Source organism: Macaca mulatta, chromosome 14 (assembly GCF_049350105.2).
Source record: "Macaca mulatta isolate MMU2019108-1 chromosome 14, T2T-MMU8v2.0, whole genome shotgun sequence".
Lineage (NCBI taxonomy): Eukaryota > Metazoa > Chordata > Mammalia > Primates > Cercopithecidae > Macaca > Macaca mulatta.
In genome coordinates this window covers 126,272,912-126,296,291 of record NC_133419.1, presented here as the reverse complement: position 1 = coordinate 126,296,291, position 23,380 = coordinate 126,272,912, and the positions used below count along the sequence as shown (strand labels likewise).

At 39.9% G+C, this 23,380-nt stretch overlaps 1 protein-coding gene and 1 long non-coding RNA gene across 5 annotated transcripts in view; one reads left to right on the top strand and one right to left on the bottom strand.

Annotated features, from left to right (window-relative positions):
- The window catches only part of HYLS1 (HYLS1 centriolar and ciliogenesis associated), a 208,526-nt gene that overhangs the window by 7,829 nt on the left and 177,317 nt on the right, over window positions 1-23,380 (bottom strand). For 2 of the 4 annotated variants that reach the window (XM_015116063.3, XM_077964599.1), the window contains exons 1-2: window positions 4,429-4,528; window positions 1,720-1,768 (exon numbers count right to left, since the gene is read on the bottom strand). The gene's annotated coding sequence lies outside the window, so the exon portion shown is untranslated. Of the gene's footprint in view, window positions 1-1,719; window positions 1,769-4,428; window positions 4,529-23,380 lie in introns of those variants that run through there. The other 2 variants (XM_001112002.5, XM_077964598.1) reach the window with 2 other exon arrangements.
- Window positions 4,671-12,168, top strand: LOC144334486 (uncharacterized). The gene is made up of 3 exons (XR_013404369.1): window positions 4,671-4,803; window positions 11,342-11,439; window positions 12,031-12,168. It is a non-coding gene; the product is annotated as an uncharacterized LOC144334486 (long non-coding RNA).

Here is a 23,380-nt window from a genome sequence, read left to right as displayed (position 1 = left end):
TGGGCCATGGTGTTTTCCAAGCCTTGGGCTAGTGACTATACGCAAGTTCTTATAGAGGAGATATTAAAGCTAAATCTTACAGAACAAGTGGGAGCCAGTTAAAGTGAGGAAAACCACTTTAAGTGTGTCAGAAGGCAGAAGATACAGTTTGTATAAAGGGTTAGAGATGACAGGATATGCATTCAGGCAACTGTGAATTCTTTAATATGGCTTGAGAGTGACAAGAACGTAGTTTAAAAAGGTAAGCAAAGGTCACATTTGTAGAGCAAAGGCATTCCTTAAAAAGCTCAGATTTTGCAGGGCCACTGAAAGAATTTACATGCCCAACAGAATTGTGTGGCAAAAATATTGCTCTGAGTGTTCTGTGGATGGGAAGAGGGCAAGATTGGAGGCATTGTGACAAATTAGGTGGTTGTTGGAGTAATGGAGGCAATGGATGATGAAATGGCCTAGAAGAGACTTTTAGTGAGGCGAACGGAGAGAAGTAGATGAATTTCAGATTAAGAAAGTAGAAACAACAGAACTCAGTGAATATGCTGTTCAAAACTAGGGAGGCGTTCTAGATAACTCCTAAGTTTCAGATGTGAGCAAAATGAGTGGCTGGTAGTACCACATACTGAGAGGAAAAATGAGATGGGGCTTTGCTTGTTCTCAAAGCAAAGTTAATAAGTGACCCTCAAAATATTACTTGTGAACACCAGTATTTATTCAAAAGAACCCAAAGTTGTCTTAAATACATTATGCTTTGCAGCCATAAAAATAATAAACATCAAAATTTGAACTCAGACCTTCTTCCTCAATAATAATTTTCATAATTGCAGCGTGTGTTATCCACATTTGGAATTTTTACAAATGCTACCTCAGAGAACGAGTAATTTTACAAACTTACATTTGAAGGCTTCTTGTTTATTCTACCTACGACGACTGTTTTGACTTATGTAGTCACTAAATTCTTACTCTTCTAGATTGGATAGTACAATCTAGTCAACGTTGAAAGGATTTTACTTAAGATCTAAGACCCTGATTCCCTAATTTACACTTCTACCATGTTTATGAGATCCAAAGTTTTACTTACCAACCAATAATTAGTTATTTCCTACCCATGCTCAAGACTCCAGGTATACAAATATGTTTTCTATCCTCCAGCTGCTAGTGCAAATAACACATGGGACAATTAAAAACAATACTAATATATAAATTGACAGAGCGAGACTCCGTCTCAAAAACAAAAAAACAAAAAAACAATACTAATATATAAATCATAAACTAATACTCCATAATTTCTACAGAAGCCCAGCAGGGGGTGGACCACAGAAATAAGACTTCACTGAAAGTTCCAGATTTAGGAAGTAAAATAGCATACAAAAGGTGACGTGACCCTGTAGTACTGAAAAGTACATTATAATAGCTGTTATATCCTAGCAGAGAGGGAACCAGAAAATATCCCCATTTTAGAGATGGGGAAATAGTGGTACAAAATTACTTAAGATTTATTCAAAATTGCCCATTGTATCATCCAAGTCTTCTGGATTTGAATCATTATCACTGCTTTTTGGGTCCTAGTCTATCAACACTTCATTATGCCCTGAGTATTCTTAAAATATAATTACTTTGGCCTTTGATTTTGATTTAAAGATCCTCTTTTTCATGTAATCAATGATCATGGTGGAATAAAACATGTAAGTGCAAACCAAAGTTGTTTTTTTCTGAATTTCTTACCTTATTTCAATGTATCTTGATTGGCATTTACATTCAATTAAAAAAAAACCTAGAAAAGAAGAATAGAGCTTAAAAAAATTAACTCTGAAGCAGTGATACATGGAACAAAATGCACTAACCAAAAGTCATTGTTAGGATACTGTGTAGAAGCAAAGGAATCAGAAGATCAGGGTCTTAGATCTTAAGTAAAATCCTTTCAAGTTTGGCTAGATTATACTATCCGATCTAGAAGAGTAAGAATTTAGTGACTACATTTTTGGTAGTTGCCATAGAAAAAGTCAAGACAGTCATCACAGGTGGAACAAATGGGAAGCCCCCAAATGCAACTTTGCAAAATTACTTGTTCTCTTAGGCAGCATTTGTACAAATTCCAAAGTCTCTGACCCATGGTAGGGACTAAATAAATGTTAGAATAAAGGAATTATTTCAATAGGTTGTGAAATTTAAATGACACTTTTTATATATCTATACATAAATAACCATTTGTGAGACTCTGTTTGGGCCAGGAAGACTTTTGGCAGTAAAGCCAAGAGCTAGTTTTTTTTTTTGTTTTAATGGCATGTGTCCTACTATACAGTGATTAATGTGTTATTTCCTCTGCATTTCAACTGTGTCACACTCCTATTGTTTTTCCTTGAACATATGAAGATGGTGTTTGCAAACAAATAAAATACAAACTTTAATAAGGTCCATAGGTAACTGTCAGTTCCTTCTCTTTGTAATATAAAAGATAGAACAATCCTTTCTCTTTACAGGGAAACTTTCACATAAAAGCTAGAGCAACTTGTATTTTGTAAACACAGACAACATTGACCAAAATACCTAATGATATCTTCTCTCCAAAAATCTCAGTGACTCAGCATCCTAGGTTTAGCTAGTTACAATCAAAAGGATTTCAAGGGTAGAAGGGGCGAAGACTTTAAATTGAGATAAAGGGACTGGGTCAGTAGACTGTTACAGGGAGGCTATTGCAGTTATAACAAATTTCTCTACCTCTGGGGAGGTAAGCAAGCAGCTTAAGGAATCATAGTATTAAAACAAAACATCCTACCACAAAGGCAAACAATACCATAATGAAGGCAAAAGAGACAACAAACTGGGAGAAATACTTGTAACAGGTTTAAATATCAGTAATTTGAATTCCTCTTAGAAAGCTATTAAAGGGTACACATATCAGTAAGATAAGGGAGAAAAAACAGATGCTTTACCAAAGAAATAATAACTAATAAACAGGCTGGGCGCAGTGGTTCATGCCTGTAATTCCAGCACTTTGGAGGCTGAGGTGGGAGGATCGCTTGGGGCTGGGAAGTAGTTAAAGACCAACCTGTGCAACACAGCAAGACCCCCATCTCTCAAAGAAAAAGAAAAAAAGGTTAGGCGTGGTGGCGTAAGCCTGTAGTCTCAGTACTATGGGGGCTGAAGCAGGAGGACCGCTTGAACCCTGGAGTTTGAGGCTGCAATGAGCTATGATCTGGCCACTGCACTCCAGCCTGGGCACAAAGTCAAAGTCTGTTTGTAAACAACAACAAAAATTAATAAACAGAAAACATGTTCAATCTCAATAATGTGTATAAAAGCATTAAGACACCATTTCAGATTGGTAAGATTTTTCAATACCCAGTGCTGGCGAGTGTGTGAAGAAATAAAAACAAGCGTCCTTATTCTGCCCTGTGTGTTGGGGATAATCCGTTTTTCCAGAAGGCAGTTTGGCATTATTATTGTTTGAGTCGAGTCTCTGTCGCCCAGGCAGTGATCTCAGCTCACTTGCAACCTCCGTCTCGCAGGTTCAAGCGATTCTCCTGCCTCAGCCTCCCAAGTAGCTGAGAGCACAAGCACCCGCCACCACGCCCGTCCAATTTTTTTTTCTATTTTTAGTAGAGACGTGGTTTCACCATGTTTGCCAGCTGGTTTCAAACTCCCAATCTCAAGTGATCCGCCCGCCTCGGCCTCCCAAAGTGCTGGGATAACAGGCGTGAGCCACCGCGGCCGGCCTGATTTCTGATTTATAATGCCAAACTGCCCTCTAGAAAAAACGGATTATTCCCAACACACAGGGCATAAAAGTGCTTGCTTTTATTTCTCCACTTTCTCACCAGCATTGGGTACTGACAAATCTTACCAATCTAAAAAGATATCTTAATGTTTTCCTTTGCATGCTTAGTGAGATTGTAGGCTGTTTAGAAAAGATTTACTTCCATTTCGGGGTGGGCAAACACCTTGGACGGTTCCATGCGGCAATTCACAAAAGCTGCAGCTAGAGGGCGATAAGACACGCTCCGCCTTTCAATGGCAAAGCTCGCAGTCGCCCCGCCTGGCCGCGGGCGTGGCTAGGACCCGGATCGCCAGCGGCCTTCGGGACTCCGCTCCAGTCCCGGGGCCGTGGCCGGCCTCCGCCTGGTCCCAGGGGCGCGGCCCAGAAGCTAAGGGAGACCACCAGGACAAAGACGGCGGCGGCGGCCAGCGCACACCGCTACCTCCAGGGGCCGCGGCCCGCCGCGCACAGCGCCTGTAGCTCACGCTGCCCGGGCCGCCTTCCTCAGGAACGCAGAGGTTCGGGACTGCTCGCCAGGCAGGACCTGGAAACCAGGGAGGGAAGCTGCCACTCTGCACCATCCCGACGGTGGGAAAAGGAGCGAGAGCTCCCGTGGCAGTGGGCCGGCAGTCACCAGGTCCCCGCGTCCCGCCGCTTCCGGCCTTCGCCTGGCTTACCCGCGTCGCCGAAGTCCACTCTCTCTACACCGCGTCCTGCCAGTCGCCGGCAGAGCACCGCAGATTCTGTTAGCGTTCGCGTAGCTGGCGCAGGCGCACTTCCCCCCACGCGCCGAGCCTGCCGTTAACCGCCGGCCGCGGAGGTTTAAATCCCGAGAGCGAACCGGCACCATTAGCCCCGCCCACCGTCCCTCTTATTGGTCCTGAGGGTAAACGTCCTCCAAGTCTGCATCCTGATTGGCGCACATTTTCTCTTGGCCTTCTCCGCAAGCGGGAGCATGCCCGGGATTTCGCATGCTGCGCTAAAAATGGATATCCGAGCCCGCCTAGCTGAGGCGTGCAGGCAGCAGTTGTTGCTGCGATGCCTACGGTGTAGTAAGTCTGGAAGGGAGGTTGGGCCCTCGAAGAGAAGGAGAAAACTCTCAAACCTTGGCTAACGGCGAGGTAGCTGGGATTTTGGAGAGGCCGCCTAACGTTCTGCCACCTCATTGGAATCAGCCTCCGCCCTTCTCAACTGCTGGCTGCTGCGGGGCCAGTGGTGCCGGGAGGGGAAGGCGCTCAGGGCATGGTTCCAACCGTCTGCCTGGGCGCTCTAGACGTGCCCTTAGGGCCTGACAGAGCGGTTGTATGAAGCCCCGGCGCACTGAGCTCCTCCTGAGTAGCTGGGACTACAGGTGTGTGCCACCATAGCTAGCTAATTTTTGTATTTTTAGTAGAGAACGGGGTTTCACCATATTGGCCAGGCTAGTCTTGAACTCCTGACCTCAAGCGATCCGCCGGCCTCCACCTGCCAAAGTGCTGGGATTTCCAGCGTGAGCCACCGTGCGTTGCCCCAATTAGTTTCTTGTTATCCTTTATATTAAATGTTGATCTTTGAAAACCTTTAATACATAGCAACTTGAAGGATCTACTCCTGCATATTTCATATTTCAAGTGGTATCTTGTGTTCTACCCAACCCTGGTTTTTTTGTGGATTATTTAGTCCTCCAATTTTTCTTAGATCTGATTTAATAATGCTTGTGGTTCCCAGAAATCTACTGAACCCAGGTCAAACCTTAAACAAGAAACTTTAACCAAGACCACTTAAAATAGAGTATATAGAAGAAAATCTTACTCTGCAAACCAAATCTCATCTTAAAAATTTGTTATGGAAAATTTCAAACGAATTTTGAAAAGCCATACATAATGAAGCCCGGTGAACTCAATATCAGATTCAGCAATGATTAACTTATGACCCGTCTTGTTATTTCTGTATCACTAACCACATACCTTGTCTTGTATTGTTTTGAAGCAAATACAAAGTATCTGAAATCTAAATATTTCAGTATAATCTCTGGAAAATTAAAGGACGTCTTAAAAGCATACCATAATATTATTATCACACCTGAAGTACTTAATATGTTTTCTTGCTATCATCAAATATCCAGAGTTCAATTTTCTGCTTGTCTTTTTTTTTTTTTAGTCTGCTTACCTGGGTCAGGATCCAGTCAAATCCATGTGATATGTCAAATCCATATGTTCTTAAGCTTCTTTTATTCTTTAAATTCCTCCTTCATTTTTTTTTCCTTGCAATTTATTTGTCAAAGGAACCAGGTGATTGGTCCTGTACAATCTCCCGTAATCTGGATTTTGCTGATTACATCTAAGCGGTGTCGTTTAACATGGCTTCCTTACCTTTTGATTGCAACACAGCTCTCTTCCGTATGCTTTCCCTAATTAGGTGTTGTTGGTTTATCAACTCATCAACTTCTTTATGCACTCAGATATTGCTTTCAACTGGTTATATCATCATGCTTAAGGTAACCGCTCCTTTTTTTTTTTTTTTTTTTGAAACAGAGTCTCCTTCTTGTCGCCCAGGTTAGAGTGCAATGGCGCGATCTCGACCCACTGCAGCCTCCGCCTCCTGGGTTCAAGTGATTCTCCTGCCTCAGCCTCCTGAGTAGCTGGTATTACAGGCACGTGCCACCGTGCCTAGCTAATTTTGGTATTTTTATTAGAGACGGGGTTTTGCCATGTTGGCCAGGCTGGTCTTGAACTCCTGACCTCAGGTGATCCACCCGCCTCGGCCTCCCAAAGTGTGGGGATTACAGGCGTGAGCCACCGCGCCCGGCCAAGTTAACCACTCCTTTATGATATCTTTGCTTACCTCACCTCTTTGTTGACATTTTCAGACAAACTTCTTCAACTATAGTCCTCCCTTTTCTGACTGATTACATCCTGTCTCTAATATTTTCAGTTCTTCTCTGTTTAAGTCTTCTCGGTATTGAAGGCAGAACAATAATGGCATAAAGAATAACAACATGAAAATAACCAGCTTTCCCTTGACACTGCTGCTCCCTTCTGTCAGCCTTTTTGCCCATCCTCTCTCCCCTATTTTCTTTGCTCAGTTGTTCCTTAAGTCCCTACATTCTGGATTCTACCCTCATCAGTATATTCAAACTGTACTTTCAAAGGTCACCAGTGATCTTGATAGTCAGCTCCAGTTGTCTTGCTCAGCCCTCATTCTTTTTTACTTCTTAAAAGTATTTGATAATAAATTCTGCAAGTATTTAATGAACCCCCGTGGTTAGTACTGTGCTATGTCTTGGTGATTTGATAGTGAATAAAAAGACACAATTTCTGCCCTTATGGAGATTTTGGTCTGATAGGAGAAATTGACACTGATCAAATAATCACAAATTACAGTTGTCCCTCAGTGTAATCTGGGTATTGGTTTCAGGGCCCCTGCATATGCCAAAAATCCATGCATACTTAAGTCCTCAAGTTAGACCTACACACCCACTTATATGAGAAGTTGGCCCTCTGTATACTCAGGTTTCACATTTCTCAAATACTGTATTTTCCATTGCCTTTTGTTGAAAAAAATTCACATATAAGTGAACCTGTGAGTTCAAACTTGTGGTGTTCAAGGGGCAACTGTATTATAAAATTACAGTTGTGTTCAATGCTAAGGAGAGGCAAATGGTTCAATGAGAACATTTAATAATAGGGAGATTTGGCACAGTGTCACTGAACCAAGAATTGAAGGATAAGTAGGTGAAAGGACGTGGAGGGAAGTGAAGAGGGTGAAAGGAGTTTGCTAGGTAGCGAGAATAGCATACTCAAAGGTCTATGAGAATGGAAGAGTCAAGAAACATAAAGACCAGCAAAGAAAATAATGGTAGAGATGAGACTGAGAGATAGGCAAGGGTCAAGTCGTGCAGGTCCTGCAGGCCAAGGCAAGAGATTTGATAAGAGCTCTAGAAACTGAAGTGTTTTAAGCAGGGTTGGGGCTTGACTTAGTCAGATAAGGGCTATATATTCAGATTTGCATTTGAAGTTATTTGTTGGCAGCACTGAGGAGAATGGATTTGAAGAGGGGAAGATTATATGTGAAGTCCAAGTGGGAGACAGTTACATTATTCCAGGTGGAAGACTGTGGTAGCTTAGGCCAGGAGGATAATAGCCAGAGATTTCAAGAAGGCGATAGAGATAGTTGCTAAAACTCATGATGACTTGAAATGGATTGACTGGGGTTGGGATGTGAAAGAGAGGCAGGTCATGGATTATTCATAGGATTCCTGTTTGCACAACTGGATTCTGTTTTCTGAGATAGGGAATACAGGAAGAAAACCGTGTTTTGAGAGACAGAGTTAGATTTTGGGCATGTAGAATTTGAGATACCCTGGGGGCCTCCAGGTGGAGATAAAAGTAGGTAGAATATAAGCTCATATTATGGTGTCATATTATCTAGGCACAAAATCTGCCTCCTCTACTCCCTGTTTGTGATGAGGACAAGTTATTAACCTACTTTGAAGAAGTAAAAAAGAATGAGGACTGAGCTTGGAGCTTAGATGAAACATATGGCCTAGTGATGTGGATGTATGACTCATTTGCATATAGGTGGATGTGGTTTAAGTAAAGGGTAAGAACAAGGTCTTCCAGGGAGAAAGTACAGAATGAAAGAAGGCAGCCTGTGTGGTACCAAGTGTGTTCACTGCCCTGTCCTGAAACTCTCATTCGTGGAACTCAGGGTACCTTGTCCTGGCTCTCCTCCCAGCTCTCTTCTGCCTCTCAACTATTGCTGTACCCCAAGTGTTGATCCTTTCTGTTTTTGTTTTTTTAAATCTTGGAGAGCTTAATGGTTTTGTTGCTTCCACTATCCATTTTATATGGAGTAATTTCAAAATCTGTATTTCTAGTCCTTACCTTTCTCCTGAGTTTCTAATATCTACCTTAGCTGTGTTCTAGCGTCTCTACATAGATGTCTTTTCATCCTCCCGAATGCAACATGTCTGAATTTTTTTTTGAGACGGAGTCTCGGTCTGTCGCCCAGGCTGGAGTGCAGTGGCGCAATCTCTGCTCACTACAAGCTCCGCCTCCTGGGTTCACGCCATTCTCCTGCTTCAGCCTGCTGAGTAGCTGGTACTACAGGTGCCCGCCACCACGCCTGGCTAATTTTTTTGTATTTTTAGTAGAGACAGGGTTTCACTGTGTTAGCATGGATGGTCTCGATCTCCTGACCTCATGATCTGCCTGCCTCGGCCTCCCAAATATCTGAAATTTTTATTACTTAATCTTTCCCCTCTGGATTCACCGTGTGATTTCCCCTGTTTGTATCTGTGGTATTGATCACTCCCAACATTTAATCATTTTTTACTTTTTCTCATCCTCATTTTTCTAATAAACATTACATTATTAAGCTTTATTACTCTCCTTTCCATTCCCTTTTTGCTACTGATTACTATTTCAGTCCTAATTATTTCATTCTTGGATTCTTTCAGTAACACATTTAATAATATGGGAGGACATGGTTATCGAAAGATACAGTTACAGCAAATTTAGCTTCAAGTTCAAATTGGCTCTTACTTGTGATTCCAGAATCAAACAATACCTCATTTTATAAAATAGAATGAGTGTTCAGATGAAGTGAGTAGAAGAGTTTGGCTTCATAGGCAGAAAAGGGTAGAAGAAAGCAGAAATGGAACAAAAAGTAGATTGGTCGGTTCAGAATTTCTTTCCTTATAGTGTTAAAACAGGGAACATCCTCATCATGCTAGCTTAGGTAAACCGTACTCCTGATTGGTTGCTACGAATCTTCTGTTTTTGGAAAACTGGCCTGTTTCAGATGTCAGTTTGATTATGTGGCACCTATTTGAATGACTTCATTCTGGTTTGTTTGGTCTCTTGGGACCTAATGCAGGAGGCTAGTCCAAACAATGGCCTCCCATACTTTGTTTACATGGTATAGTTAAGAATATAAGCTCATATTATGGTGTCACATTATCTAGGCACAAATTCTGCCTTCTCTACTCCCTAGTTTGTGAAAAGGACAAGTTACTTAGCCTCTCTTTGACTAAATTTTCTCACTTACAAAATGGGGATAATATGCTTGAGCGCGGGAGGTAGAGGCTGTAGTGAGCTATGATCACACCACTGCACTCTAGCCTGGGCGACATCTCACCTAGGCTAGAAATCTCCCCTTTGAAATCTCCTAAATGATAAGAGTGGCTTTTGAATGCTAGGGAGATGACTGGTTGCAGGATGGGGGCTGGTCACCAGAAAGACCAAGGCATGATTAGAATTGGTTGGAACTTTCAGCCCTATGTCCCGGTCACCAGGGAGGGGAGAGAGGCTACAGACTGAGTTGATCACCAATGACCAATGTAATCAATCATGCCTATGCAATACAGTTTCCATAAAAAGTTAAAAGGATAGCTTGTGGGGAGCTTCCGAATAGTTGAACATATAGAGGTTCCTTGAGGGTGGCATGCCCAGAGAGGGCATGGAAGCTTCATACCCCCTCTCTCTCACATGCTTGCCCTAGGTACCTCTTCCAGCTCTGACCCTATTTCGAAGTAGATAGAATCACAATGGAACTAGAAGACACCCAGCTGATGTCCACTGCAGAGTTGATTGCTTGGTGTGTGGGGAAATAACTCCCATATATGTGGTGTCGCAAGTGTTGTGTTGAGTGGTATGTGAGAGTGGAGGGGAAAAAATTTCACTAACTCAATTTCTTTTATGGGGTTGTGGTGAGAATTAAATTAAAAAGTGCATGTTAGCACAGTGTCTGCCAAGTAATAATAACTAAATACATTATAGATACTGTATAGTATTGTTATTCTTCATTCTTACTCTTATTAGATGAATAGCTCCCTGCCTTCCCTTATATCTCTTTTGGCTCAATCCATCCTACATCATTGCCAGATGAATCTTCCTAAAACTTTAATCAAGTTATTTTGCTTAAGCACTTGCAGTGATTTATGTTTGCCAGAGTAAATTCAGTTTCCCTGGGTTCCTGCACAACCTGGAGCCATCCTGCCTTTTCAGTCTTATTTCCCCTCTACTCAAGTCCTCTATTCTAGCTAGTTTTGTTTCTTCGCTGTCCTGAAAGCCACTTGGCTTATTTAACTCTGTGCCCTACACTGCCTTCTTTATCTAGATTGTCCTCTCGTCTCCTTCCGAATCCCATGGAGCTATTGAATTCTCAGCTCCAACTCACCTCTTCTACCAAGCCTAACTACCCTTCAGCCATTGGAATCTGACCATCGTTGAAATTTCTGTAGCACTTGCTTTTGTCATTTAACACCTACAACATTTAGATTGAGACTGTTATTATTCTGTTGAGTCTTTTCTTCTTGAGCTGCTCTTTCCTTTCCAATCTTGCTTTCTGATATTTCATAATGTGAGACCTTCACCAGTATGTTTACTAAACACTCAAATGTCAGCTGCGATGATGATGGACAATCAAAACTGTCTCCAGACATCACCAAATGTCCAATCCACCATGAGGTCAACAATATCCAGGATTGAGAATCAACATCTAGTATTCACAACGTCTAGCATTGCTACAGGATGATGATGATGAAGAGATGATGTACATTTCCACTGATAGTCATACAGGGCCTTCTGTGTTTATGTCTCTTTCCAGCAATCACAAAGGCAGTGTGTTATACAGGAAGCAGCAACAAAGGAACAGGAATCAGGAGACTAGAGTTCTGGTCTCAGTAATTTGCTTTAATAATTTGGGTAAGTTAGTCTGTGTTTCAGCTATTTCACCTACAAAATCAATAGTTAAATGAGATATTGTTAATTGCTTTCTATTCTAAAATTCTTTTCTTCTTAAATCTATTGTTTAACGGCAACTCAAGTTTGTTATTCTCAATTATTCTTATTTACATATTAAGCATTTTTACTTATATTTTGCCTTACTGTTATTACTTTTCCAAGTATATGTGTCTTATTCTCTCAAGAATATCAAGCTTTTTGGGGCAGCATATGTGTTATATTTGTTGTTATTCATAACATCTAGTATTGCTACATGTACAATGAAAATCAAGTTTGGTTGAATTAATTTTGATTTATTTTCATTTTTGGTAATTTTAGCCTTTATCCCTCAGGAGAAAAACATTTAGTTACTTCCTTTCACTTAGTAATTTATTTCACTTAGTTCCTGTCCTGAAATTACTAATAATCAATGAGATTCCTCATTTGGGAGGGATAGAGTGAAAGATATTAATGTTGTAAATCAGGGTTTCTCAACCTCAGCACTATTGACATTTTTGTCTTGACACTTCTTCGTTATGGGGGCTGTTCTGTGCATTTTGGGATGTTTGGCAGCATTCCCGGCCTCTACCCCCTAGATTCAGCAGTACTCTTTCCATTGTGACCATCAGAAATGTCTCCTGACATCACCAAAAGTCTACCGTGGGAGTTAACAACATCCAGGATTGAGAATCAACTATTCTAAATAAAAAGAAGACTAGATGCGCCAGACTGTGAATGAGGTTTTCTTGTATTTCTTCTTCCTCTTTTTTTAAAATTTTACTTTAAGTTCTGGGATACATGTGCAGAACATGCAGGTTTGTTACATAGGTATAAATGTACCATGGTGGTTTGCTGAACCCATCAACCATCATCTAGGTTTTAAGCCCCGCGTGTATTAGTTATTTGTCCTAATGCTCTCCTTCCCCTTGCTCCCCGCCCCCTGACAGGCCCCAGTGTGTGATGTTCCCCTCCCTGTGTCCATGTGTTCTCTTTGTTCAACTACCACTTATGAGTGAGAACATGCAGTGTTTGGTTTTCTGTCCCTGTGTTAGTTTGCTGAGAATGATGGTTTCCAGCCTCATCCATGTCTCTGCAAAGGACATGAACTCATGAATGAGGTTTTCTTTACATCCTATTTCTTTGTATCTGGCTTACTTCTTAAATTTTTAGAAATAAGAGATCCTCTGTCACTTTACCCAATTATCTCCACTGGTAACATCTTGCAAAACCATGCTACAATATCACACAAGGATATTAACATTGATAAGGTCAAGATAAAGAACAAAGTTCCCTCATGTTGCCATTTTATATCTACACCCAATATCTTTCCACCCTGACTTCCTATTTAAATGGAATCATACAGTATAGAACTTTTGGGATTTTTTTTCACTCAAAAAATTATCTGGAGATTCATCCAGGTTGTTCTTTTCCACTGTTGAGCAGTATTCCATGGCATGGATGTATCACAGTTTGTTTAAACATTTACCCGCTGGGGGACATCTGGATTATTTCCCCTTTTTTTTTTTTGCAATTGTAAACAGTGTTACTATAAACATTCACATACAGATTTTTGTGTAAATATGTTTTCATCTCTCTCGAATAAATGCCCAAGAGTACAATTGCCTGGCTATATGGTAGTTGCATGTTTAGTTTTAAAAGAAACTGCCAAACTAATTTATTTTCCATGTACATTTTACATTCCCATCAGTGGTGTATGAATGATCCAGTTTTTGTGTATCCTCGTCAGCATTTGATACTGTCAGCTTTTAATTTCAGCCACTCCCTAGGTATGTGGTAACATTTCATTGTGGTTTTAATTTACGTTAAATTCAATGTAGCTAATAATGTTGAAAATCTCATGCATTCATCATTTGAATATTCTCTTTAGTGAACCGTTTCATGTCTTTTGCCCATTTTCTAATTTTATTTATGTTTTTAGTGTTGAATTTTGAGAGTTCTTTATATGTTCTAGATACTAGTCTTTTGCCAAACAGGTGGTATGAAAATACTTTCTCCTGATCTATAGGTTGTATTTTTATGCCCTTAGTAGGGCCTTTCACCAAGCAAAACTTTTAAATTTTATTAAGTCCAACTAATTAATTTTTCCTTTTATGGATCATACATTTAGTGGTAAGTCTAAGAACTCTTTACTTAGCTCTAAATCCCCAAAATTTTCTCATTTTTTTATAAAAGTTTTATATAGTTTTACATTTTATATATTTAAGTCTGTGATCCATTCTGAGTTAATTTTTGTATAAGGTGGATATGGTTTGGATGTGGTTTGTTTGTCTCCACCAAAACTCATGTTGAAATTTGATCCTCTATGTGGTGATGTTGGGCTGTGGGACCTAGTGGGAAGTGTTTGGGTTTTGGGGGTGGATTCGTCATGAAATGGCTTTGCATTCTCACTCTGGCAACACTGGATTAGTTCTCACAAGAATGGATTAGTTCCCATAAGAGTGGTTGTTATAAAGCCTGGATGCTCTTCAGGTTTTCTCTCTTTGTACCTGTTCTCTTCTCATTTGACCTTTTCTGCCTATGAAGCCAAACTCTTCATGTCCTTGAACTTCCAAGCCTGCAGAACCTTGAGCTAAATAAACCTCTTTTCTTTCTAAATTACCCAATCTCAGGTATTTAGAGAATGGTTTACCCTTAGAGAATGGTTCTGGTTAACTTCTGGACTTAAAATCTCCTTGCTAATTAAGTACTGTTTTAACTGGGGGCAGAATGGGTGCCTTAAAAGAACTTAGGGACCTAATGGCGGTTTTCCTACTGATGGGGCAGTATCAGAACTAAAATTTGGCTTTGGAGGACATTTTACTTCTAATTGTTGAAGGTGAAGTTTTCCCATTCACAGAAGTGGCATAAAGCCTGGTCTCTAGTATAGGGGTGCAAAAAGGGAGGAGAATTGGGAGGCTAGAGTGTTGTAGCAATGGATCGACAAGGTGCCTCATGGAGAGGCTTCCTGTTCCACTAGGTGGCGCTATTGACCTAGAAACACCACGTGTTTCCCAGAGGGAGGGTAGAGAAATGATTATTGAGAAAGGCTTTTTGCTCCTAGAAAATGACAGAAAACAGCATTCCCTTGTGCTATATTCCCATATATTACTATGGCATTCCCTAATCTTTCCTAACAGGACTACTGCCCTGTTTTCAAAGGGAATGCTTCCAGTTTTTGCCCATTCAGTATGTATTGGCTGTGGGTTTGTCATAAATAGCTCTTATTATTTTGAAATACATCCCATCAATACCTAGTTTATTGAGAGTTTTTAGCATGAAGGGCTGTAAAATTTTGTCAAAGGCCTTTTCTGCATCTATTGAGATAATCATGTGGTTTTTGTCTTTGGTGCTGTTTATGTGATGGATTACATTTATTGATATGTGTATATTGAACCAGCCTTGCGTCCCAGGGATGAAGCCAACTTGATCGTGGTGGATAAGCTTTTTGATGTGCTGCTGGATTTGGTTTGCCAGTATTTTATTGAGGATTCTGCATCGATGTTCATCAGGGATATTGGTCTAAAATTCTCTTTTTTTGTTGTGTCTCTACCAGGCTTTGGTATCAGGAAGATGCTGGCCTCATAAAATGAGTTAGGGAGGATTCCCTCTTTTTCTATTGATTGGAATAGTTTCAGAAGGAATGGTACCAGCTCCTCTTTGTACCTCTGGTAGAATTTGGCTATGAATCCATCAGGTCCTGGACTTTTTTTGGTTGGTAGGCTATTAATTATTGCCTCAATTTCAGAGCCTGTTATTGGTCTATTCAGGGATTCAACTTCTTCCTGGTGTATTCTTGGGAGAGTGTAAGTGTCCAGGAAATTATCCATTTCTTCTAGGTTTTCTAGTTTATTTGCGTAGAGGTGTTTATAGTATTCTCTGATGGTAGTTTGTATTTCTGTGGGGTCGGTGGTGATATCCCCTTTATCATTTTTTATTGCGTCTATTTGATTCTTCTCTCTTTTCTTCTTTACTAGTCTTGCTAGTGGTCTATCAATTTTGTTGATCATTTCAAAAAACCAGCTCCTGGACTCATTGATTTTTTTTAAGGGGTTTTTGTGTCTCTATCTCCTTCAGTTCTGCTCTGATCTTAGTTATTTCTTGCCTTCTGCTAGCTTTTGAATGTGTTTGCTCTTGTTTCTCTAGTTCTTTCAATTGTGATGTTATGGTGTCAATTTTAGATCTTTCCTGCTTTCTCTTGTGGGCATTTAGTGCTATAAATTTCCCTGTACACACTGCTTTGAATGTGTCCCAGAGATTCTGGTATGTTGTGTCTTTGTTCTCATTGGTTTCAAAGAACATCTTTATTTCTGCCTTCATTTCGTTATGTACCCAGTAGTCATTCAGGAGCAGGTTGTTCAGTTTCCATATAGTTGAGCGGTTTTGAGTGAGTTTCTTAATCCCGAGTTCTAGTTTGATTGCACTGTTCTCTGAGAGACAGTTTGTTATAATTTCTGTTCTTTTACATTTGCTGAGGAGTGCTTTACTTCCAACTATGTGGTCAATTTTGGAATAAGTGCCATGTGGTGCTGAGAAGAATGTATATTCTGTTGATTTAGGGTAGAGAGTTCGGTAGATGTCTATTAAGTCTGCTTGGTGCAGAGCTGAGTTCAATTCCTAGATATCCTTGTTAACTTTCTATCTCATTGATCTGTCTAATGTTGACAGTGGGGTGTTAAAGTCTCCCATTATTATTGTGTGGGAGTCTAAGCCTCTTTGTAGGTCTCTAAGGACTTGCTTTATGAATCTGGGTGCTCCTGTGTTGGGTACATATATATTTAGGATAGTTAGCTCTTCCTGTTGAATTGAGCCCTTTACCATTATGTAATGTCCTTCTTTATCTCTTTTGATCTTTGTTGGTTTAAAGTCTGTTTTATCAGAGACTAGGATTGCAGCCCCTGCTTTTTTTTTTTGTTTTCCATTTGCTTGGTAGATCTTCCTCTATCCCTTTATTTTGAGCCTCTGTGTGTCTCTGCACATGAGATGGGTCTCCTGAATACAGCACATTGATGGATCTTGACCCTTTATCCAATTTGTCAGTCTGTGTCTTTTAATTGGAGCATTTAGCCCATTTGCATTTAAGGTTAATATTGTTATGTGTGAATTTGGTCCTGTCATTATGATGTTAGCTGGTTCTTTTGCTCGTTAGTTGATGCAGTGTCTTCCTAGCATCCATGGTCTTTACAATTTGGCATGTTTTTGCAGTGGTTGGTAAGGTTGTTCCTTTCCATGTTTAGTGCTTCCTTCAGGAGCTCTTGTAAGGCAGGCCTGGTGGTGACAAAATCTCTCGGTGTTTGCTTGTCTGTAAAGGATCGTATTTCTCCTTCACTTATGAAACTGAGTTTGACTGGATATGAAATTTTGGGTTGAAAATTCTTTTCTTTAAGAATGTTGAGCCAGACAGGGTGTTTCACGCCTGTAATCCCAGCACTTTGGGAGACTGAGGTGGGGGATCATGAGGTCAGGTCATCAATACCATGGTGAAACCCCGTCTCTACTAAAAATACAAAAAAATTAGCCAGGCGCGGTGGCAGGTCCCTGTAGTCCTACCTACTTGGGAGGCTGAGGCAGGAGAATGGCATGAACCCGGGAGGCGGAGCTTGCAGTGAGCCAAGATTGCACCACTGCACTCCAGTCTGGGTGACAGAGTGAGACTGCATCCCAAAAAAAAAAAATAATAAAATAAAATAAAGAATGTTGAATATTGGCCCCCACTCTCTTCTGGCTTGTAGAATTTTTGCCAAGAGATCTGCTGTTAGTCTGATGGGCTTCCCTTTGTGGGTAACCCGGCCTTTCTCTCTGGCTGCCCTTAACATTTTTTTCCTTCATTTCAACTTTGGTGAATCTGACAATTATGTGTCTTGGAGTTGCTCTTCTCGAGGAGTATCTTTGTGGCATTCTCTGTATTTCCTGTATTTGAATATTGGCCTGCCTTGCTAGGTTGGGGAATTCTCCTGGATAATATCCTGAAGAGTGTTTTCCAACTTGGTTCCATTCTCCCCATCACTTTCAGGTATACCAATCAGATGTAGATTTGGTGTTTTCACATAGTCCCATATTTCTTGGAGCCTTTGTTCGTTTCTTTTTAATCTTTTTTCTCTAAACTTCTTTTCTCACTTCATTTCATTCATTTGATCTTCAATCACTGATACCCTTTCTTTCACTTGATCGAATCGGCTACTGAAGCTTGTGCATGTGTCACGTAGTTCTCATGCCATGGTTTTCAGCTCCATCAGGTCATTTACGGTCTCTTCTACCCTGTTTATTCTAGTTAGCCATTCGTACAATCTTTTTTCAAGGTTTTTAGCTTCTTTGCCATGGGTTCAAACATCCTCCTTTAGCTCAGAGAAGTTTGTTATTACCGATCATTTGAAGCCTTCTTCTCTCAACTCGTCAAAGTCATTCTCCATCCAGCTTTGTTCTGTTGCTGGTGAGGAGCTGTGTTCCTTTGGAGGAGAAGAGGCTCTCTGATTTTTAGAATTTTCAGCTTTTCTGCTCTGGTTTCTCCCCATCTTTGTGGTTTTATCTACCTTGTTCTTTGATGATGGTGACATACAGATGGGGTTTTGGTGTGGATGTCCTTTCTGTTTGTTAGTTTTCCTTCTAACACTCAGGACCCTCAGCTGCTGGTCTGTTGGAGTTTGCTGGAGGTCCACTCCAGACCCTGTTTGCCTGGGTATCACCAGTGGAGGCTGCAGAATAGCAGATATTGCGGAACAGCAAATGCTGCTGCCTGATCGTTTCTTTGGAAGCTTCTTCTCAGAGGGGCACCCAGCCGTATGAGATGTCAGTCTGCCCCTACTGGGTGGTGCCTCCCAGTTAGGCTACTCAGGGATCAGGGACCCGCTTGAGGAGGCAGTCTGTCCGTTCTCAGGTCTCAAACTCCATGCTGGGAGAACCACTACTCTCTTCAAAGCTGTCAGACAGGGACGTTTAAGTCTGCAGAAGTTTCTGCTGCCTTTTGTTCAGCTATACCCTGCCCCCGGAGGTGGAGTCTGCAGAGGCAGGCAGGCCTCCTTGAGCTGCGGTGGGCTCCACCCAGTTCAAGCTTCCTGGATGCTTCGTTTACCTACTCAAACCTCAGCAGTGGTGAGCGCCCCTCTCCCAGCCTCGCTGCCACCTTGCAGTTTGATCTCAGACTGCTGTGCTAGCAGTGAGCTAGGGTCTGTGGGTGGGGGCCCTCCAAGTCAGGTGAGGGATATAATCTGGTGTGCCATTTGCTAAGACCATTGGAAAAATGCAGTATTAGGGTGTGAGTGACCCAATTTTCCAGGTACCATCTGTCATGGCTTCCCTTGGCTAGGAAAGGGAATTCCCTGAACTCTTGTGCTTCCCAGGTGAGGTGATGCCCTGCCCTGCCTGGCTCACGCTCTGTGGTCTACACCCACAGTCCTGCACTCACTGTTGGAAAAGCCCCAGTGAGATGAATCCGGTTCCTCAGTTGGAAATGCAGAAATCACCCATCGTCTGCATTGCTCACACTGGGAGCTGTAGACTGGAGCTGTTCCTATCTGGCCATCTTGGAACCTCCTCCTAATGATGGTGAATAAATCTTTTAATGTTTTCTTGAATTCAGTTTGCTAATATTTGGTTGAGAATTTTTGCATATGCATTCATCAGGGATATTGTCTGTCCTTTTCCTTTCTCCTACTGTTCTTGTCTGGATTTTGTATCAGGGTAATGCTGGCCTCGTTAAGTGAATTTGGAAGTTTTCTCTCTGCTTTGATTTTTTGGATGAGTTTGAGAAGACGTTAGTTCTGATGTTAGTTCTTCTTTAAATATTTGGGAAAAATTCAGTGGTAAAACTCTCTGGTCTTGAAATTTTTTTTTATGAAATGTTTTTATTATTACTAATTTGATCTTCTTAGCCATTATTTATCTGTTCACATTTCCTATTTTTTCTTGACTTGGTCTTGGTAGGTTGTATTTGTCTAGGAATTTGTTCATTTCTTCTAGATTATCCCATTTGTTGGCATATGTTTGTTCATAGTAGTTTCTTATGATTTTTAGTATTTCTGTAACATTGGTTACAATGTCTTTTTCATTTCTTATCTTATGTAATTGAATTTTTCTTTTTTTCCAGGTTAGTCTAGTGATTTCCTTAGTCTGCTGAAATTATGTATCTTTTTAAAAAACCATCTCTTAGGCCAGGCACAGTGGCTCACGCCTGTAATCCCAGCACTTTGGGAGGCTGAGGCAGGCAGATCATGAGGTCAGGAGATCAAGACCATCCTGGCTAACATGGTGAAACCCTGTCTCTATTAAAAATACAGAAAGTTAGCCAGGTGTGGTGGCATGTGCCTGTAGTCCCAGCTACTCAGGAGGCTGATGCAGGAGAATCACTTGAACCCAGGAGGCGGAAGTTGCAGTGAGCAGAGATCGCACACTGCACTCCAGCCCGGGCGACAGAACGAGACTCCATCTCAAAAAACAAAAACCAAAAAACCATCTCTTAGTCTTGTGTGTTGTTTTCTATTGTTTTTATAGTCTCTACTTCATTTATTTTTGCTTTGGTCTTTGTTATATTCTTCCTTACACTAACTTTAGGCTTACTTCTTTCTCTAGTTCCTTGAGGTGTAATATTTGGTTGTTTATCTGGATTATTCTTAAATGCAAGCGTTTACCATTATATACATTATATATGTTTTTCGTAAGACTGTTTCTGCTGAATCCCATAAGCTTTGATACATTGTGTTTCCATTTTTGTGTTGAGGTATTTTTTTTACTCTTTTTTTTTTAATTTCTTTTGAGATCCTTTAGTTGTTTAGGAGCATGTTGTTTAATTTCCACATAGTTGTGTTTCAATATTTCTTCCGTGATTGATTTCTATTTTATTGTTGCTGTGATCTGAAAAGATGCTTGGTGTGGTTTCAATTCTCTTAAATTTGGTAAAGTTTGTTTTGTGGACTAACATCATACTGAAGAATTTTCCGTGAATGCTTGAAAAGAATGTGTATTCTGATGCTATTGGGTGGAATGTTCTGTATGTCTGTTAGGCCCATTTAGTCTAAAGTGTAATTCAAGTCCATTGTTTCATTATTGCTTTTCTGTCTAAATGATCTGTTCACTGTTGAAAATGCAATACTAGTATAGTATTGCCGTCTATCTCTCCCTTCAGATCATTTAATAATTGCTTTATGTATTTAGGTGCTCAGATGTTGGGTTTGTATATATTTACAACTTATATATACTCTTGGTGAATGAATTCATTTATCATTATGTAATGATCTCTGTCTTTTTAACTAATTAATTAATTCGTATTACCAGATAAGGAGAGTATCTTTTTTAAAAACTAGTTTTTGACTTAATGTTTATTCTGTCTACATATAGCTATCTTTACTCTCTTTCATTTTCATTTTGTGTGGAATACCTTTTTCCATTCGTTCTCTTTCGATCTATGTACATCCATACTAGCACTGTGAATCTCTTACAAGCATATAGTTGAATCTTGTTTTTTCAATCTATTCAGCCTCTGTATGCCTTTTTATTGGATAATTTAATCCATTTACATTCAAGGTAATTATTGACAGTTAACAAATTGCTACTATCATTTTAGTATTGTTTTCTGATTGTTTTGTAGGTCCTTTGGTTCTTTCTTCTTTTCTTGCTGTCTTCCTTTGTGGTTTGATGGTTTTCTGTTGTGGTATGCTTTGAATACTTTCTTTTTATATGTCATGCAACTATTACAGTTTTTTGCTTTGTGATTACCCATGAGGCCTACACAAAATATCCTATCCTTATAGCAAGGCAGCCTTAGGGTAATAACAACTTAACTTTAATCACATGCAAAATCTGTACATTTTCATTCCATTCACGCACCTTTTATGATTTTGATATCAAAATTTACTTATTTTGGTAATTTTTGTCCCTTATAATTTTTTTGTAGGTACAATTATTTTTAATAGTTTTGTCTCTTAACTTTCATGGTAGGAATTACTTTACACATCTCTTTTATAATGTGACAGAATTCTGAGTATGACTCTATTACTTATAGCAACTGGGTCTTTTACTTTTTTTTGTTTTGTTTTTAGTTAGTGGTTGTTCATTTTAGCTTAAAGAACTCCCATTAGTAATTCCTATAAAGTAAGCCTAGTGGTGAAGAATTCTCTCAGTTTTTGTTTATCTGGGGAAGTTTTAATTTTTCCCTTATTTTTGAAGGACAGATTTGTCAGGCAAAGTATTCTTGATTAGCAGATTTTTTCCTTCAGCACTTTGAATGCATCACTCTACTCTTTTCCAGCCTGCAGGGTTTCTGCTGAGAAATATACTGAAATCCATATTGGGGCACTCTTGAATGTAGTATGTCTCCCATCTGTTACTGCTTTAAGTATTCTTTCTTTTCCTTTAAGTTTTGATAATTTGATTATGATATGTCTTATTATAATACTCCTCTTTGGGTAGAATTTGATGGTGATCTCCAAGTTTCCTGTACCCAAATGATATCCCCTTTCATCAGATTTGGAAAACTTTCATCCATTATTTTCTTAAATATGCTTTGTAAATTTTTTCTCCCTTCTTCCTTCAGGAACTCTTATTACATCAAGATTTGTTAAGTTTATGGTGTCCCATAATTTCCACTGGTCTGCTTCTCGCTTGCTTGCTTGCTTGCTTGCTTGCTTGCTTGCTTGCTTGCTTTCTTTCTTTCTTTCTTTCTTTCTTTCTTTCTTTCTTTCTTTCTTTCTTTCCTTTCTTTCTTTGTTTTCCCATTTCCTTTTTTGGTTGGATAATTTCAAATGTTCTCTTGTCAGGCTCACCAATCCTTTTTTTTGAGATAAAATCTCACTGTGCCTCCCAGGTTCAAGTGCAGTGGTGTGATCTTGGCTCACTGCAACCTCCGCTTCCTGAGTTCAAGCCATTCTCCCACCTCAGCGTCCCAAATAGCTGAGACTACGGGCTCCCGCCACCATGCCCAGCTAATTTTTGTATTTTTAGTTAGCATTACCCAACCAGACAAAGACACATCAAAAACAGAAAACTCCTGGGCAACATCTCTGTTGAATAATGATGGAAAAATCTCCAACAAAATACTAGCAAACTGAATTCACCAACACATTAGAAATATCACTGATCATAACCAAGTGAGATTTATCCCTGGGATGCAAGGATAATTCAACATACATAAATCAATCAATGTGGTACATCACATCAACAGTATGAAGGACAAAAACCAGATGATATTTCAATTGATGCTGAAAACGCGTTTGATAAAATTCAACATCCTTTCATGACAAAACCCTAAAAAAACTGGGGGTCTAAGGAACACACCTCAACATAATAAAAGCTGTGTATGACAGACCCATAGCTAATATCATATTGAACGGGAAAAACTGAAAGCCTTTCCTCTAAGTACAGAAACATGACAAAGATGCTCACTTTCACCACCATAATTCAACATAGTACTGGAAGTCCTAACTAGAGCAATCAGACAAGAGAAAGAAATAAAGGACATCCAAACTGGAAAGGAAGAAGTCAAATTATCTTTGTAGATGATACAATCCTATATTTGGAAAACCTAAAGACTCCATCAAAAACCTGTTAGGACTGATAAAAAAATTCTGTGAAGTTACAGGATAAAAAAATCAACACACAATGATCAGTAGCATTGCTATATGCCAACAATGAACAATCTGAAAAAGAAACCAAGAAAGAAATAATATTTACAATAGTCACAGAAAAAATTAAATACCTAGGAATTAGCAAAAGAAGTGAAAGATTTCTACAATAAAAGCTATAAAACACCAATGAAAGAAATTGAAGAAGACACCAAAAACCAGAAATATATTTCATGTTCATGGATTGCAGGAATCAATATTTTTAAAATGTCCATACTACCAAAACAATCTAAAGATTCAATGCAATTTGTATCAAAATATCAACGATGTTCTTCATGGAAATAAAAAAAAATCCTAAAATTTATACAGAGCGA